This window comes from Entelurus aequoreus, linkage group LG12 (genome assembly GCF_033978785.1).
Source record: "Entelurus aequoreus isolate RoL-2023_Sb linkage group LG12, RoL_Eaeq_v1.1, whole genome shotgun sequence".
Lineage (NCBI taxonomy): Eukaryota > Metazoa > Chordata > Actinopteri > Syngnathiformes > Syngnathidae > Entelurus > Entelurus aequoreus.
Genome location: NC_084742.1, coordinates 23,433,939 through 23,451,438, shown reverse-complemented (window position 1 = coordinate 23,451,438; position 17,500 = coordinate 23,433,939). Strand labels below are relative to the sequence as shown.

General features: G+C 40.7%; 1 protein-coding gene across 4 annotated transcripts in view; it reads right to left on the bottom strand.

The window, feature by feature from the left end:
* The window catches only part of rbpjb (recombination signal binding protein for immunoglobulin kappa J region b), a 113,387-nt gene that overhangs the window by 41,234 nt on the left and 54,653 nt on the right, over nt 1-17,500 (bottom strand). The window contains exon 1 of one of the 4 annotated variants that reach the window (XM_062065261.1): nt 16,959-17,196. The exons of the other annotated variants lie outside the window; for them this stretch is intronic. The gene's annotated coding sequence lies outside the window, so the exon portion shown is untranslated. Of the gene's footprint in view, nt 1-16,958; nt 17,197-17,500 lie in introns of those variants that run through there. 4 annotated transcript variants of the gene reach the window in all.

Genomic DNA, 17,500 nt, shown 5'->3' with positions numbered 1-17,500 from the left:
CATATATACACATACATACATATATTTACATATATACACATACATACATATATATACATATATACACATACATACACATACATACACATATATATATATATATATATATATATATATATATATATATATATATATATATATATATATATATATATATATATATATATATATATATATATACTAGGGGTGTAACGGTACACAAAATTTTTGGTTCAGTACTTACCTCGGTTTAGAGGTCTCGGTTCGGTTAATTTTTGGTACAGTAAGAAAACAATAAATTATAAATTTTTTGGTTATTTATTTACCAAATTTGCAAAATCTTCCACCAAAAATATTTTTCTTAGTGGAATATTTGATGTGAAGTAATCGGAACATTGGATAGGTCAATAGTTAATAATAACATTGATTTTGATTCAATATTATGTTTTGAGCAATGACAGTTTGAAAGAAAAAAAAAACAGCTTTGTTTTATTAGTCAACATTGCGACTTTTTCTAAATTACATTTAACCTTTAAGCTTTTTTATTTCACTTTTGTTATGTTTTTGTTTATTTTAATAGTATTTTAAGAATGTGCCGTGGGCCTTTAAAACATTAGCTGTGGGCCGCAAATGGCATCCGGGGCACACTTTTGACACCCCTGCTATAGATAATAAAAAATGTAATCTGATAAATCTATCGATAAAAAGCAGAACCTGGCGACGCATGCGCGTTTATCATAACTCTCTCGCTCTCTCTGTCTCTGCCCCTCCCTCACGAATGCTGCTGCGGGCACAATTTGCTTTGTATTTAACCCCTTCTTAACCCTGAACGTACATTGAAAATACACGCAACCCTAACTCAAAATGCCGGACATTTGAGGCTTTTAAGAAACTCCGCCGGACAGCTCCGCAAAAGAGGACATGTCCGGTGAAAAGAGGACGTATGGTCAGTCTATCGTAGCCCGGTCGTGCCAGCATGCCGTGTGTTGTGCCTCGGTGTGCATTGTTTACACAACGTGCGTTACGCTACTTAATATGTCTGTGTGGAAACTCGTTTGGTACACCTCCGAACTGAACCGAAACCCCCGTACCGAAACGGTTCAATACAAATACACGTACCGTTACACCACTAATATATACACACTTACTGTATATATACTGTTTATACAGTATATATATATATACTTGATCACCCACACACCACGCTTTTTTTCAGGGGTCGTGCAAAAACAATGTTGCACATTTAAAGTTCCGGGCACTCCATAAGGTCCGGGTTTAATACATTTTTATTAGTTACGCTCAAACAATTTTTCTAATCAAATAAATTGATTAATCGTTTCAGCCCTAGCTGAAACATTACAAAGAAATAAAGGTTTACATTATGTCTACATGGATACACGTATAACTTCCTGAGTGGACCAGAATGCAACACATAGACACTTTCATTTATTCACTCATCGCCAACGGCTAAGATGTGACTTCTAGAGGCAATCGGCAAGCAGCGTACTGCATACATCAGACACGCAGTGTCTAATGTAGAGTAAACAAGCAGAAATGGCTGAATGAGGGAAGTCAAAACAGATGCATTAGCCCCACTACAAGAGTGAATTTCACAGGAGGCACTTGCCTAGATTTAGGACATTAATGAACAGTTGACCCACAGGACTTTAGACACCAACCATGAGAGGTCAGATTGCACTGTAGAGACTTAGCAGGTTCTGCCTGAGCACACAAGATGACTAAGGTGTGTGGTTTTCTGGCCTTAGGGCTCATAGCAGAGAGTGGATAGATCCTTGTAGGCACACCTCATTATCAACATGCCGATACCTCACAGTTTCAACTCCCCTTCCAAAAGCCGCTGGCTAATGCAATGACAAAAAATATATGCTCCAACCCTAGCTGAAAACAAAATAAAAAATTGGATCATAATCCACCATTGGGGTTACTATACCTAGCAAATATATCTACAAGGGAACTCTCCTGAAGGAATCAATAAAGTACTATCTATCTATCTATCTATCTATCTATCTATCTATCTATCTATCTATCTATCTATCTATCTATCTATCTATCTATCTATCTATCTATCTATCTATCTATCTATCTATCTATCTACAACTCCTTGACAGACAGGTATTGTTTGACTGCGGCAACAGGATTTGCAATGCAATTTTTAAATGACCATTACTCTAAATCAGGGGTGCCTTTTAGGTCGATCACAGGGTGTCAGTCAATAGCCAAGCATAAAAAAAAAATACAGACCTCACTTGATTGACGTAAAAGGCATCCGAGGATCTTGTTAGATGACGATTATGAAGAGAAAAAGATGACCAGCAGAAACGCAAGAAACACTTTATGTTACCACTCTCTCTTGCCAAACGCCTGCTGTCAAAAGTGTAAAGACCAACCACACAGTTCCTGTTTTTTCAATAAAAGCTCCATCCTGCCTGCACAAACAAGGGTCTCAGAAAACTAGCACATATAAGCTAACGAGCTACAAAGTTGCCTCTGATGTACTTCTTGTAAAGGGTATACAAAGGAATATGGCAGCTGGACAGATAAGAAGCTGTGTTGATATTAATCTCCCTCCTGACATATTAATGTACTTGCTATTTCCTACTCTTAGCTGGTTACTCTCTGCGTTAACACAGTTCCAGTCAGACTTCTGTTTAAGTGCACAAAGCACTTTTTCTTTTGTTGTTTCACTTCTTCACGTTCAAGCTAGCTTAATGGTTAGTATGGTTTCTTGTCTACTCCTGTTATATTTTGCTCTGTGTATGTAATTATTTAAAGGCCTACTGAAATGAATTTTTTTTATTTAAACGGGGATAGCAGATCTATTCTATGTGTCATACTTGATCATTTCGCGATATTGCCATATTTTTGCTGAAAGGATTTAGTATAGAACAACGACGATAAAGATTGCAACTTTTGGTATCTGATAAAAAAAAGGCTTGCACCTACCGGAAGTAGCGTGACGTAGTCAGTTGAACATATACGCAAAGTTCCCTATTGTTTACAATGATGGCCGCATGAAGTGAGAGAGATTCGGACCGAGAAAGCGACAATTTCCCCATTAATTTGAGCGAGGATGAAAGATTTGTGGATGAGTAAAGTGCAAGTGAAGGACTAGTGGGGAGTTGAAGCTATTCAGATAGGGAAGATGCTGTGAGAGCCGGGGGTGACCTGATATTCAGCTGGGAATGACTACAACAGTAAATAAACACAAGACATATATATACTCTATTAGCCACAACACAACCAGGCTTATATTTAATATGCCACAAATTAATCCTGCATAAAAACACCTGCGTGTTTGTTATGCTAGCTCCTAGCTCCTCTGCTAGCTCCTAGCTCCATAGAACACGCCAATACAATTCAAACACCTGATCAACACACACAATCACTCAGCCCAAAAGACCGTTTACCTAACCCAAGGTTCATAAAGCTTATATATTTTTAAAAAGTTACGTACGTGACGCGCACATACGGTCAAGTTATCGAATGTTTAGCAGCCAAGGCTGCATACTCACGGTACCTGATATTCAGCTGGGAATGACTACAACAGTAAATAAACACAAGACATATATATACTCTATTAGCCACAACACAACCAGGCTTATATTTAATATGCCACAAATTAATCCTGCATAATAACACCTGCGTGTTTGTTATGCTAGCTCCTAGCTCCTCTGCTAGCTCCTAGCTCCATAGAACACGCCAATACAATTCAAACACCCGATCAACACACACAATCACTCAGCCCAAAAGACCGTTCACCTAACCCAAGGTTCATAAAGCTTATATATTTTTAAAAAGTTACGTACGTGACGCGCACTTACGGTACGGTACGTGTTATGCTAGCTCCTAGCTCCTCTGCTAGCTCCTAGCTCCATAGAACACGCCAATACAATTCAAACACATGATCAACACACACAATCACTCAGCCCAAAAGACCGTTCACCTAACCCAAGGTTCATAAAGCTTATATATTTTAAAAAAGTTACGTACATACGCAAAAAAAAGCCAAAGCTGCATACTCACAGTAGCACGTCTGCGTCTTTGTCATCCAAATCAAAGTAATCCTGGTAAGAGTCTGTGTTGTCCCAGTTCTCTACAGGCGTCTGTGTATCCAAATCAAAAGTCCTCCTGGTTAGAGTCTCTGTTATCCGAGTTCTTCCATCTTGACTGCATCTTTCGGGAATGTAAACAAAGAAGCGCCGGCTGTGTACTGTTGTGGCTGACTACGTTCGAAAAATACGTCCATTTCGCACCGACAACTTTCTTCTTTGCTTGCTTGGCTTCCTTCTCCATAATGCAATGAACATGATTGAAACAGATTCACGAACACAGATGTCCAGAATACTGTGGAATTATGAAATGAAAACAGAGCGTTTTCGTATCGGCTTCAATGTGGAAGGCATACCCGTGTTCGTCGGGCTACGTCACGCGCATACGTCATCCTCAGAGGCGTTTCGAACCGGAAGTTTAGCGGCAAATTTAAAATGTCACTTTATAAGTTAACCCGGCCGTATTGGCATGTGTTATAATGTTAAGATTTCATCATTGATATATAAACTATCAGACTGCGTGGTCGGTAGTAGTGGGTTTCAGTAGGCCTTTAAACCTACACTAATAATAAATATTTGGACATTTTGGCCTTCGATTCGATTATGAATCCCAGTGTATGAGCCAGAATTAGGGGTTTTAGTAGCAATGTGTGTGTGTGTGTGTGTGTGTGTGTGTGTGTGTGTGTGTGTGTGTGTGTGTGTGTTTTGGGGTGGATTGAGGGGGTTTGTTATGGCTGTGTTATTCACTGGACAGGAAATATTTAAGGATGTGCAATCACCTGTATTATTGCCATTATTTTTTGGAGACCAAATTAACCACTGATGTAATGATAATACATAATAATAATGCATTTATATTCTTTCAAATGCAAGAAACGTGTTCGCGTTATATGTACAGTATATGTAAATGGTTAGACTGACGTTTGCCTCATTTTTACACATGAATGGGGAAAGCTGATGTTTTGTATTATTTGTATACGTAAATGGACAGACAAGGGATTGTATTAATTGTCAGCATATGTGAATAGACAGACAGCTGTTTGCCTCATTTCAAATGTGAATAGAAAAACTGATGTTTGTATAAGTTGAAAACGTGAATGGACAGAAACGTGTTCGCATTATATGAACAGTATATGTAAATGGATAGAATGATGTTTTCCTAATTTTTACACATGAATGGGGAAGCCGGTGTTTGTATTATTTGTATATGTGAATAGACAAATAAGGGATTTCACTATATGTACAGCATATGTGAATAGACAGACAGCTGTTTGCCTCTTTTTTTTACATGTGAATAGAAAAACTGATGTTTGTATAAGTTGAAAACGTGAATAGACAGAAACGTGTTTGCATTATATGTACAGTATATGTAAATGGATAGATTGATGTTTAACTCGTTTTTACACATGAATGGGGAAAGCTGATGTTTGTATTATTTGTATATATGAATGGACAGACAAGTGATTATTAAAGGCCTACTGAAACCCACTACTACCGACCACGCAGTCTGATAGTTTATATATCAATGATAAAATCTTAACATTGCAACACATGCCAATACGGCCGGGTTAACTTATAAAGTGCAATTTTAAATTTCCCGCCACACTTCCGGTTGAAAACGTCTATGTATGATGACATATGCGCGTGACGTCACGGCGGCAACGGAAGTATTGGTACCCAATGTGTAACCATACAAAAAGCTCTGTTTTCATCGAAAAATTCCACAGTATTCTGGACATCTGTGTTGGTGAATCTTTTGCAATTTGTTTAATGAACAATGGAGACTGCAAAGAAGAAAGCTGTAGGTGCGATCGGTGTATTAGCGGCGGACTACAGCAACACAACCAGGAGGACTTTGAGTTGGATAGCTGACGCGCTACCGTGAGTACAGCTTTGGCTTCCAAACATTTGATCGCTTGCCCGTACGTGCGTGTCGCTATGTGCATGTCACGTCCGTAACTTTGGGGAAATAATGTTTCTTGCCGACTCTGATGGCGGCCGGGGTGTCGTCGAAAGCTACAACGCCCGCCGCCGCTCCGTAGCTAAGTTAGCTTCAATGGCGTCAATAGCAACAGCATTGTTAAGCTTCGCCAAGCTGGAAATTATTAACCGTGTATTTACATGTCCACGGTTTAATAGTATTGTTGATCTTCTGTCTATCCTTCCAGTCAGGGGTTTATTTCTTTTGTTTCTATCTGCATTTGAGCCCGATTCTATCACGTTAGCTCTGTAGCTAAAGAGCTTCGCCGATGTATTGTCGTGGAGATAAAAGTCACTGTGAATGTCCATTTCGCGTTCTCGACTCTCATTTTCAAGAGGATATAGTATCCGAGGTGGTTTAAAATACAAATCCGTGATCCACAATAGAAAAAGGAGAAAGTGTGGAATCCAATGAACTCTTGTACCTAAGTTACGGTCAGAGCGAAAAAAAGATACGTCCTGCACTGCACTCTAGTCCTTCACTCTCACGTTCCTCATCCACAAATCTTTCATCCTCGCTCAAATTAATGGGGTAATCGTCGCTTTCTCGGTCCGAATCTCTCTCGGTCCGAATCTCTCTCGCTGCATTGTAAACAATAGGGAAATGTGAGCAGCCCTATCCCCTGTGACGTCACGCTACTTCCGGTATAGGCAAGGCTTTTTTTTTATCAGCGACCAAAAGTTGCGAACTTTATCGTCGATGTTCTCTACTAAATCCTTTCAGCAAAAATATGGCAATATCGCGAAATGATCAAGTATGACACATAGAATGGATCTGCTATCCCCGTTTAAATAAAGAATTTTCATTTCAGTAGGCCTTTAATTGTCAGCATATGTGAATAGACAAACAGCTGCTTGCCAAGTTTGTGCATGTGAATAGAAAAACTGATGTTTGTATTAGTTGAAAACGTGAATAGACAGAAACGTGTTTGCATTATATGTACAGTATATGTAAATGGATAGATTGATGTTTGCCTCATTTTTACACATGAATGGGGAAAGCTGATGTTTGTATTATTTGTATACGTGAATGGACAGACAAGTGATTATATTAATTGTCAGCATATGTGAATAGACAGACAGCTGTTTTCCTCATTTTAAATGTGAATAGAAAAACTGATGTTTGTATAAGTTGAAAACGTGAATGGACAGAAACGTGTTCGCATTATATGTACAGTATATGTAAATGGATAGACTGATGTTTGCCTCATTTTTACACATGAATGGGGAAAGCTGATGTTTGTATTATTTGTATATATGAAAACTATATACTTTGTCTGTTAGCAAAATTTTGCAATCACAACCAAAAGCAATAAATTATGTTAAAGGCCTACTGAAACCCACTACTACCGACCACGCAGTCTGATAGTTTATATATCAATGATGAAATCTTAACATTGCAACACATGCCAATACGGTTAGATTAGTAAAGTGAAATTTTAAATTTCCCGAGAAATATCCTGCTGAAAACGTCTCGGTATGATGACGTTTGCGCGTGACGTCACGTATTGTAGCGGACATTTTAGGACAGCATTGTGGCCAGCCATTAAGGCGTCTGTTTTCATCGCAAAATTCCACAGTATTCTGGACATCTGTGTTGGTGAATCTTTTGCAATTTGTTTAATGAACAATGGAGATAGCAAAGAAGAAAGCTGTAGGTGGGAAGCGGTGTATTAGCGGCCGGCTGCAGCAACACAAACACGTAGCGGCTACGTCGTAGCTGGTGTTTCATTGTTTACATTCCCGAACGATGACAGTCAAGCTTTACCATTGGCCTGTGCGGAACTGGGACAACAGAGACTCTTACCAGGAGGACTTTGAGTTGGATACGCGCTACCGTGTGTACGCAGCTGCGGCTTCCAAACATTTGATCGCTTGCCCGTACGTGCGTGCCGCTATGTGCATGTCACGTACGTAACTTTGGGAAAATATATGTGCTGTATGAACTTTGGGGAGGTGAACGGTACTTTGGGCTGTGGGATTGAGTGTGTTGTGCGTGTTTGATTTGTATTGGCGGGTTACATGGACGGGAGGGGGGAGGTGTTTGTTACGCGGGATTAATTTGTGGCATATTAAATATAAGCCTGGTTGTGGCTAATAGAGTATATATATATGTCTTGTGTTTATTTACTGTTTTAGTCATTCAAAGATGAATATCAGGTCCCACCCGCCTCTCACAGCATCTTCCCTATCTGAATCGCTTCCACTGCCCTCTAGTCCTTCACTCTCACTTTCCTCATCCACAAATCTTTCATCCTCGCTCAAATTAATGGGGAAATCGTCGCTTTCTCGGTCCGAATCGCTCTCGCTGCTTGTGGCCATGATTGTAAACAATGTGCAGATGTGAGGAGCTCCACAACCTGTGACGTCACGCTACTTCCGGTACAGGCAAGGCTTTTTTTATCAGCGACCAAAAGACAAGATACCTGTGGTGGTGGGGGCGTGGTCACAATGACATCACCGGGTAATTTGCATAATTTGCTACGATGATATTTAAAAACCATTATGTTATTTTCAATTAGAATTAATATATTTTTTTATCGTTTTGCCATATTTTCGATTGTTTCTGCTTATTGTACAGATAGACAATATACTTTGTTGAGATGTTTTCAAGTGTCCAGACACTTTTAATGAGTTGTTTTAATTAAAAACAACGAGCGACATATCTAGCATTTTCTTCTGATGCTATTATAAAATGTACTCATGTTTAGAGACTACTTCTGTCCTTCGATGTCCTTGACGAAAGAGGCAAGCGCAGCGATCATGATGTCACACTTGCTTTGCGCTGTTGCTCCAGTTGGACTTTCTCTGCTTAAAAGCCGCCACTGTCCTCTTAATATTTGCACATTTTGTAGAGGGATGTCCTTGGGTATGTCTTGAATTTATTTAAAATTACGTCAACATTGCAGACATGCTGACAACGCTCCAATGCTTTGTTTACATCCACAGCGCGGTTTTTGGTGATCAAAGTATTTTTTCTGTGGTCGAGTTTTCTGTACATCACTTGTCAATAGCCTGCAAATTATAGGCTATACCGTATATATCAATTCATACTGTAACGACCAGCTGGTGTTAATGTTTTATGATCGTGTGGTTTGGATTTGATGTCAGTTTTTCCCATGTTTCAAACACACGGTCCATGCCTGAAAGGTGATTGGCAGAGAATGAGAAAGTGTTGTTCAGTGTCCTGGGAAGCGCAGATTCACAAAGACAATAGTGTTTGCACGGGAGGTAAAACCCTGTTGGAATTGTGCCGTTTGTTTCAAATTTCCCTTGTGGATCAATAAAGTTTGTCTAAGTCTAAGTTATCATAAGATTGGTAATAAAAGTTAAAAATAGCATCAGACTTTGTGGGATTTCTTCTGGGAGCTACAATACATTATTTTACTACGTGCTAACTTATTGCACTGTGTGATGCTTGCGGGGGCTCCACAGACTTCTTTAATTTTTGCTATGTCACAAACGTGCGCAGCTGCTTAATAAGGCAAGCATGAATACTTTTGAAGCATGCACACCGCGATTATCGACACTGGAAAACTTACCAACTTAATTTTCATTTACCGTCGGTTATATAAGTAAACTTTGATTGATTGATTATTGATTTATCAAATATCAGCCTAGGCCTAGGGTCAAAGGGAGGAAATAGGAAACAGGAGAGAGGCCAAGGTTGGATGTCGTATTTTTTGTTTAACGCTTTCCATACGTTTTTATAAACGAGTAATTTTCTGCCAAAATGTTTTATTTTGTATCATTCATGCCATCCTTTTTTTTTGTAACATATACGTACATACACTTCAGATGGACTCCAGAGTAGGCGCGTAATTCAAAGTTGGAACCCAGCCCCACCTTGCAGCGACCACCAGGAAATGTGACCGCAACACCCAGGAAATCCCCACCCCCACGCTCCCAAAAAAGGCTGACTTAAAGATCATATAGTATTTAATATTCGTCGTTTTAAAGTTCATAGTTCAAATTGTATATCCAGAGTTTATTTAAGTGCATTCTGGGAGACTTATTTCATATTAATATACATAGGTGTAACTCAAAACACTTGAATATTGTGCAAATGTTTGTTTATACCAGCAATTAGATTAACAAGGTGAAACTAATATATGACATAGGCTTATAACATGCAACTTAAGATATTTCAGGACTTCTTTTGATATAATTTTGATGATTATGGCTTACACCATATAAAAACCTTATAATGAAAATCTCGGAAAATTTTGAGTTTTTCAAAAACTGTAAACCATGATCATCAAAATTATGACAAATAAAAGCTTGAAATGTTTCACTTTGTGTGTAATGAGTTTATATCACATATTCATTTCACATTTTAAGTTAAATTGCTGAAATGAATGGACTTTCACACAATATTCTATTTTTTCCAGTTTCACCTGTAAACTGTGGAATTTATTTACTTTCTTGATTTGGTCTGCTATTATATTTCATGTAATAACACATAAAGTGTACAGTAATGCAAAATAATTGTCAGCTTTTGAAAGAAGGTGTCCCTGAAAATGGAACTGAATGCATCTATTAGTTCACATAAACACTTCCTACATCTGCTTCTAGCACAGCCCCAAAGGCACATTTTAGAACCCATTGTAGAAGTCAAAAGGTTTGCCCACCCCAGGCTAACCTGTCAAATGTGTTTGACAACAATGAGTACAACAGGGAGGCGTAATAAGATAGAAGGGAGAAAATTAAAGTAACATGTCTCACCATGCAAGTGAGCATGCAAAGGCAACTTCGAATTAAGTGAGTGAAACTTGGAAAGTCAAACCCGTTAGCAACATTAGCGCTGGCAGCCCGCGGATGAATACCTGCGTACTGATGTCACAGAAGTTTTGTAACACAAAGCAGGCATTAAGAATCCTGCACTCTCACTTCCCGAGTAGGCTTGCGCTATGCTGTGTGGCCCGCAGCACTACAACACATTTTTCAGGCACATAATCACTGAGAGGGGGAAATGTCACCACGAGGGCAGCCAAATTTGGGCACTAAACTGCCTACAAATGAGTTAAAAAAAGATGAGAATTCCAGAGGTTGGAAAGAGTGACCAGGACGACGGTAAAGTGTGCCCAAGTTGGCGCCACATTTGGCACGACCATCCAGCGCGTGCCGCCGACACATGCAGCACTGCAGCCAGCCCAGCGCCATTAAGACAGAACACCCCAGGAAATATTCGGCAATTTTGCTTTTCTGCCAGCCATTCATAGTGGGAGGGTGAAGATGAAGATTCAAACAATGCGAGGAAGATAAATTGACCGAGGACACTTTGACAGAGTAAACTTGTGAGAATGTACAACAGAATAACACAAAGTGAAAAGAAAAGGCAGCAGAGAAAGGTGACGATGATATCAGACGACAATCTATTATGAGGAGTTAAGTGTTGCATGAGCAGATGAGCTCAGCTGAACACATTGGTAGATTGTTGATGAGCTGTGTGACCTGCACGAGCTAACTGAGTGCAGATGGCAGTGGTCTGGAAACTGGCCTCAGATGCCCCATTTTTGGCGGAAAAATCAAGGGCACGGACTTTGTGTGTGTGTGTGTGTAGCTGGGTGGGTCACAGTCTGCGCTTCTACTTACACACAAGGCACCAGCTCCATCTGGCTTTGACATGGGAGACCTTAATGACAGAGGCAGAAAAGTAAAAAAAAGCCCCTCACCCCAACCACGCACGCGTGCACACACGCACAAGCACACACATGCACGGACACACTTTCCTTCTCTCCATTGCTCTTCCTCTTGACCACACTCTCCATATGATCTACAGACAAACTGTGGAGAAACTCCCCTTGGCCTGGCACACTGTCAGCGTGTCATCAAGTGTACACATTACCAGTACAATGCGCCACAGTAGCCGGAACGCACAAATAATAATAAAGCCAAATCAAATCACTCAAGTCCTTAAAAAGGACTTCAGGATGTGGATGAAACAAAACACACACTTGCTTTTGAAGTAAACTGACCACTAGGGCTTAAATCCAAACCAGCAATGCACCAAATTAAACAGACACTTTCCAGTTCTCCACAATAGGAACAAGTGTGTATTTACATTACTGGCAACTTATAAAAAGGTCTCTGTCTACATGGAGGACAATTGCAGCCAATCAAGTACATGCCAAAAAAACAGGTGCCGTTATATAGGCTCTAACCAAAGCACAATTTTAACAAAACAAAAAGGTAGAAGAACGTCATTTCCAGAAAGGGCACGTGAAATACAGTGGGAAAAATATGTTCTTGATCTTCTGCTGAATTTGTTCTTTTACACAGATATGAACAGTCCATAAAATCCATGGTGGGTTCATTATAAAAAGAGAGCGACAGAATGTAAAGAACCTCCCACCCCCCCCAAAAAAACATAACATAGGTTATAAATGGATTTGTATCCCAATAAAAAAACAGGGTTAGTTCTCGGCGGTAGTGATGCTACAATAATTGAAATAGGCGGTGTTCTGTGCACCTCCACAAAGTGGCAAATACGATGCCCTCAAGCAGCTTCTGATGAGGCGATACCTTCTCTCTGAGGCTGACAGGGCAGATAAACTTATTTTCCTGCCCTAGCTTTTTTACTAGAACCAGGTCTGGCCGATGGCACAGTGGTGGATTCCATGGACAATATGCTGCCAGTGCTGGGCTCAGATAAAGGAGGGTTTGTTTTCTTTCACAATTGGTTGCTTCCACCTCCAACCAAGCAGTGTTGGCTAACACCATTTGTCTGGCCACCCGTGACTGCTGGAGCTTGGCTGTGTGCTTCTGACTACAAGATGATTCGCCGTGCAGCGCACAGCAGCAGATTACCTGCAGATGGCAATAGGGGACGCTGCCCTGGCGGTAGTGGCATGAGAAACGCTTGTGCTTCTTTTATCAGTGGTTCAGCGCACCTTCTTACACATGTCACGTGTGCAATGTCACACACTCCCGCGGAGCAGAGAGGTAGCGACATGGTAACGTTAGCTGTGATGCTAACAGTGAGGTGCGGGTGGTAATACGAGAGAAATAAGGTGCGAATCTGGTAACAAATGGAGGAAGAATTAATTATCAAGAAAAACAGCACGGGGTCCATCGTCTGGCGGTGGTTTGGCTTCAAGCGTTGCTACAAAAAGTAGCAGCACTGCTAATGTAGCATTACTTGTAAAGTCACCGGCTAGAGAATGAGGAGTGCTTGAAAATCTACATGTCAACATCTCCGGCCGGTGCCACACCAACAAAATGCCAAAGCAACTATTTCCAGATCAAAACCATATGAAAAAAAAAAGTCAACAACAGAAGGAGATAACGGCCGCAGGAACCTATTATGCAGCTCATTTTTATTTGACAGTTATTGAAATATCTTGTGTGACATCATGCGCAAAAGTGCACTTTATTTGTTTTTAACTATTGTAGCGGCGTTCTGTACAAAAAGTGCACCTTAATTTAGTGTTGTTTTGAAATGTCATCTTGGTGACATCATTCACTAAAGTGCACTTATAGCTTGTTCTAAAATGTCTGACAATCTTGCACTTTCTGTTTTGGAAATGATATGAATGTCTGTGCCACTGCTTAATAACTGTTTAATAAATACAGTTTTGGTAAATTGACTTAGTTGTGATTTCCCTCTCTGCATGAAAGTTTAAAATGAGCATATATTAATGCAGTATGAACAAGAATGTTTTAATGTAGACATGTAGAATCATCATACTGGTGTGATTATATGTATCAAGTGTTCATTCAAGGCTAAGGCAAAATATAGAGATATATATCGTGTATCGTGACATGGCCTAAAAATATTGAGATATTAATAAAAGGCCATATCGCCCAGCCCTAATATATATGTGTATATATTTAGATCCCTAGATTAATTGTTGTAAAATGTTCTTTATCGCATTGTCTCCTTTCTCATGTCGATTAAAGATTTAAATAATATATGATGGCGACTTGTCCAGGGTGTACCCCGCCTTCCGCCCGATTGTAGCTGAGATAGGCTCCAGCGCCCCCCGCGACCCCGAAGGGAATAAGCGGTAGAAAATGGATGGATGGATGATGGCTCAGGTGTGATTCACTACAATAGGGCCCCAAAGCACACTGGATTCTAGTTAATTGAAATACCACAACACTGGATATTGTTCAAAGGAGATACATTGTCATTTTTAAACTTGCACACAAAACACAGCAAACAAATGTAAAATGCATGCGCAGGCGTACTAGGTTGCGTTGCGCCCTGGCGGACGGAGGGGGGCGGGGTGTTAAACGGTAGCAGTGTTGTGTGTGGACACGGATAAGGTTAGATGTGATTTACCCTGGATAACCGTATCCGGCTTAGTGTAAACGGGGCCTAAAAGCCAAAAGCCCCCTCATGCTGCTAACGACCAGAAATTTGCCCAATGCTTGAAAACCTTCTATGCTCTCTTTGATGGGCCATCAACCCCCAACAACTCTCCTGTGAGCACCGCTCCGACCACAACGCCCACCTAGCCCAACAACAACTTTAACGGCTCCAACATCCCCTCTTCTGCCCGACCTACAGAGCTAACTTAACCAACTGCCACCACAGATCCTCCCCCTCTTTCCCTTTTCCCTTACAATCCATCAGCAGAATGTGTACAAACTAAGGCTGGCCAATATGGTATACCACGATATACATTTTTTATATTGATCGATATCAATAATTATAAATAAAAACAATTTCCAACTTACCAAGGATGCTATTTATCAGTGGAGAGGATGTCTGGTAACCAGGTAGGATGAGTGTGACAAAGGTAATAAAATAAATACAGTACATTTAGACTTAGACTCATTTGAAAGTAGTTGCAGATTTGAGACAATTCATGGCAATAGTGTATAAGCTACTGAACACTACACAGATCAGTTTGGGAAGCTACTCATTAAACCGACACATTGAAAGTGTCAGGATGTTGCCACGCCGTCTGCATTAAAGCCAACAAAACTAAAGATAAGTTTCTGTTATTGAGTTGATATATCAAGATATTACACTTTCTCTTCCCACTCCATGCAGTGAATCCATAGCGAGGCAGAAAGACGGCACAACCAAACTTGGTAGTTAATTTGTTACTTGATTGGCTGTTAGCGTGTCCCTCCCATTGCTCAGTGACACTTTCTGTTTCCTGTCTGGGTTCCCAAAGCGCAAATGACTTCATGAAACAAATCTTGCTTCATAATTTCTGGTTTCTTCCAACCAAAACATGTAAACATATATGGAATATTTTATCGAAAGCATTTTATATTGATATTGATAAAGTGTCTATCACAATATATTGTTTATCAAACAATACAGAAGGTTGAACCCCATACACTCTGAAGCACTGTGCGGGCAAGCTGACCCCTGTCTTCATAGACATCTTCAACAACAACTCTCTTGAGTTGTGCCATGTGCCACTTTTACTTCACATTTTCCACCATCATTCCTGTCCCCAATAAGCCATGGTTCACAGGACTAAACAACCACAGACCAGTGGCAGTGACATCCGTTGTCATGAAGTCCTTTAATCACCTGGTCTTACCCCACCACGAAACCATCCCCGCACTCCTCCTGGACCCGCTGAAGTTTGCTTACAAAGTCAACAGTTCTGTAGCCGATACAGTAAACCTGTCCTTCTACTTTGTTTTTTCAGCATCTAGACCAGAGGTGGGCAATTAATTTTTACCGGGGGCCGCATGAGCAACCAGAGCACTGCTGGAGGCCACACCGTCAATATTTCAATTACATTTTGCTTAAATTATTTTTGATATACCGTAAGATAGATAATAATAATAATAATATTTTCATTTAAGCTAACTTATCTTTATACAAAAGCAGATGGCTTTTGATGGTTTTATTTTTAACACTTTCTTACACAACACTTCCTGATGTATATTACAATACAAAAATTTCAATTTCTGTCACTTTATCCTGCATCCTCTTTGTTGTGAACGTAGCACGCCTGTAAGGTGATTGGCGAAGAAGGAGGAAGCGTTGCTGTTGCGGAAATGAGGAGTGAGGATAGATGTGCGTGTGGAAAGAACGAGATAAGTTGAGCTGTGTTAATATAGTTCGCTCAATAAAAGTTTAAAAAGAGCATCAGACTTGGTGTGCACTTTTTCTGGACTCTACAATTGATGTCAGAAGTGGGATGAAATGCCTCCCAGTTCGCCTTGCCATCAAACCTGGGAGTCTTCATTGAGGGCGGAATTCCCCCATGGCAAGCAACATGCGCTGCACCTGTAGACACTGCCTCTCTCTTTCTCTCTCTCTCTCTCTTTGCGGCGAGCTCCTCACGTGGCACGTACCTCCCAATGACGTAGCCGGCTGAACACACAAACAGTGCAGTATGCGCAAAGTTTTACTTCTGCCACCAATTGTACCGTCCAGAAGAAGTGCACACCAAGTCTGACGCTCTTTTTAAACTTTTATTGAGCAAGCTATACTAACACAGCTCAACTTATCTCGTTCCTTCCACACGCACGTATCCTCACTCCTCATTTACGCAACTCAAGAAGACAACATCAGGTGGTTACACTACATTATTTAAACACAGCAACCTGTGTACCACAAATTAAGCACACGGCTTTACCTTTACTTGGCAGTCCATGTCTTGTTGAAAACACGCCATTCGTCATCAACTTTTTTTTTTTTAGGGTCTCGGGGATAACCGGGCATCACTTGTCGCTGTGCGCCTTCACTCACAGGACGCACATAAATAACACTTTTCAGAATAAAAGCAGCACAGTTGTATTGCACGCACGACATAGATGTTTTTTTAAATGTATTTTGTAATTTGTGATTGCCGCTGCGCGCACGAGCATACATCCACACGGAAGTAATACAAATAACGCTTTTCAAAACAAAAGCAGCACCGTTGTATTGCACACTCGAAATAGATACTTTTTAAAATGTATTTTGTAATTTATGATTGGCCTCACGCGGGCCGGACAGGGACGTACAAAGGGCCGGATGCGGCCCGGGGGCCGCAGAATGCCCAGGTCTGATCTAGACTCCCAGGGAACCTATGCCAGGATCCTGTTTGTGGACTTCAGCACTGCATCCTTCCAACTCTTCTACAGGACAAGCTCTCTCAGCTCAATGTCCAAGATTCCACATGCAGGTGGACATGCATGTGGAAACAGCATGTGCAGTTGGGTAGGACTGTGTCGGACACGATGTCCATTAGCAGCAGATCCCCACAAGGTTGTGTACTTTCCGCCTGCTGTTCTTCCTGTACACAAACTGTTGCACCTTCAATCACCAGTCCATAAGACCGATCAAGTTGGCGGATGACACCACCATTGTCGGGCTCACCTCAGACACTGATGAGTCGGTCTACAGATGGGATGTGGACCGTCTTGTTTCCTGGTATAGCTGCAACAACCTGGAACTAAACACCCAGAAAACAGTAGATATGATTGTGGACCTCAGGAAAGCCACAGCCGCACCTTGCCTCCTCACCCTAACAGACTTCCCTGTCAACATTGTGGACTTCTTTTGC